The sequence below is a fragment of the Hakea prostrata genome, chromosome 11, assembly GCF_041222555.1.
Source record: "Hakea prostrata isolate BN-2017 chromosome 11, UWA_Hpros_2, whole genome shotgun sequence".
In the NCBI taxonomy this organism is placed as follows: Eukaryota; Viridiplantae; Streptophyta; class Magnoliopsida; order Proteales; family Proteaceae; genus Hakea; species Hakea prostrata.
In genome coordinates, this window is record NC_142610.1 from 14,600,445 (window position 1) to 14,602,934 (window position 2,490).

At 41.5% G+C, this 2,490-nt stretch overlaps 2 non-coding genes across 2 annotated transcripts; one reads left to right on the plus strand and one right to left on the minus strand.

Annotated features, from left to right (window-relative positions):
- Window positions 1-107, minus strand: LOC149000294 (small nucleolar RNA R71). Its single transcript, XR_016170886.1, has one exon. It is a non-coding gene; the product is annotated as a small nucleolar RNA R71 (small nucleolar RNA).
- A 2,276-nt stretch (window positions 108-2,383) lies between these two features.
- On the plus strand, window positions 2,384-2,490 carry LOC149000295 (small nucleolar RNA R71). Its single transcript, XR_016170887.1, has one exon. It is a non-coding gene; the product is annotated as a small nucleolar RNA R71 (small nucleolar RNA).

Consider the following 2,490-nt stretch of genomic DNA (forward strand, 5'->3'; position numbering starts at 1 on the left):
AGCATTAGGAGAGCGATAACGAGTTTCTCCCAACAAGAAGGAGAACAATTTCATGAGGCTTGGGAAAGACTAAAAGAATTGGTTAGAAAGTGCCCCCACCATGCTATTCCTAAATGGCAATTGGTTCAATGTTTTTATGATGGCCTTAGAGACCGACATAGGCAATTGGTTGATTCTTCTTGTGGTGGGACTTTCATGCACAAGAATGAGAATGAGCTATGGGAACTTTTTGAGACCCTTAGTGAAAACTCCCAACACCATGCTTCAGCAACTAGGACTGAGATTCCATCCATTGGGCAACCAAAGAGAAGTGGTCTCTATGAGATCAATCCTACCATTGAGATGAGCACTAAGGTTGACTTGCTATCAAAGAAATTGGACCATCTCTTGTCATTAGGACAACAAACCCCATCTCCACTTCCTACAAGTTTCTCTCCACCTAATTCAATTGAAGCATGTGCTTTATGTTCTAGCCTATCCCATCATGTCACTGATTGTTGTTTGGCTGCACAATACCCTGAGTTTGTTAAGGAGCATGCAAATTTGGCCCAAGGAGTCTCTAAATTGGGCAATGATCCATATTCCAATACCTACAACCCAGGATGGCGAAACCACCCCAATTTTTCATGGCGAAACTCAATGCCCAATCCCTCTAATCAAATACCTTATAGGCCACCTCCATTTAATATGCACCAAAATGCCTATAGGAATGAGCAACCATCATCTTCACAACCCTCACATAATTCATCATTTGAGGATAAGGTACTAAAAGCACTTAGTGGATTAGAGCAAAACACTCAATTTTTGCATTCCCATTCTCAGTCCATTAACAAATTGGAAACTCAACTTGGTCAACTAGCTGATGCCATCAGTAGGAGGGAGGTTGGTCAGTTACCTAGTCAACCAATAGGTAACCCTAATCATCAAATTGGATCTAGGAAAGAACAAGTCCAAGCAGTCTCGGTTGTGATACATAGTGGGAAGGAATATTATGCACCTTTGCCTACTCCCAAGCCATTGCCCATTGATCTTGAGAGTCGAGAGGAGGTTGATTTGACCCATGAGAAAATAAAATAAAGAAAATAAAACTAATACAGAAAATAAAGAAAGAAAAACCTAACTCACTTTCGTAGGAATCACTGTTGCACTTAGCATGTGCAACAAGCCTTTAATGTAGATTCTAGCATCTAATAGTGGGAGATTGATACGAATTTGTTGGAATAAATCAATCATCTCCTGCATCTTAGCATTCTTTCTAGAATCTGGAATTGAGGACTCAAGAGCTTCAGGGAAGGGGGCTTCGGGAGTGTAAGATTTAGGAGTAGGACCCTCTACAATCAGAATGTGCAACCCCTTACAAGGAAATTGATGGGGAATACTCACAGGTGGTGTTTCTTTACTAGGTTTGTGTGCATCATCGCCAGTCTCATGGGTCAAATCAACCTCCTCTCGACTCTCAAGATCAATGGGCAATGGCTTGGGAGTAGGCAAAGGTGCATAATATTCCTTCCCACTATGTATCACAACCGAGACTGCTTGGACTTGTTCTTTCCTAGATCCAATTTGATGATTAGGGTTACCTATTGGTTGACTAGGTAACTGACCAACCTCCCTCCTACTGATGGCATCAGCTAGTTGACCAAGTTGAGTTTCCAATTTTTTAATGGACTGAGAATGGGAATGCAAAAATTGAGTGTTTTGCTCTAATCCACTAAGTGCTTTTAGTACCTTATCCTCAAATGATGAATTATGTGAGGGTTGTGAAGATGATGGTTGCTCATTCCTATAGGCATTTTGGTGCATATTAAATGGAGGTGGCCTATAAGGTATTTGATTAGAGGGATTGGGCATTGAGTTTCGCCATGAAAAATTGGGGTGGTTTCGCCATCCTGGGTTGTAGGTATTGGAATATGGATCATTGCCCAATTTAGAGACTCCTTGGGCCAAATTTGCATGCTCCTTAACAAACTCAGGGTATTGTGCAGCCAAACAACAATCAGTGACATGATGGGATAGGCTAGAACATAAAGCACATGCTTCAATTGAATTAGGTGGAGAGAAACTTGTAGGAAGTGGAGATGGGGTTTGTTGTCCTAATGACAAGAGATGGTCCAATTTCTTTGATAGCAAGTCAACCTTAGTGCTCATCTCAATGGTAGGATTGATCTCATAGAGACCACTCCTCTTTGGTTGCCCAATGGATGGAATCTCAGTCCTAGTTGCTGAAGCATGGTGTTGGGAGTTTTCACTAAGGGTCTCAAAAAGTTCCCATAGCTCATTCTCATTCTTGTGCATGAAAGTCCCACCACAAGAAGAATCAACCAATTGCCTATGTCGGTCTCTAAGGCCATCATAAAAACATTGAACCAATTGCCATTTAGGAATAGCATGGTGGGGGCACTTTCTAACCAATTCTTTTAGTCTTTCTCAAGCCTCATGAAATTGTTCTCCTTCTTGTTGGGAGAAACTCGTTATCGCTCTCCTAATGCT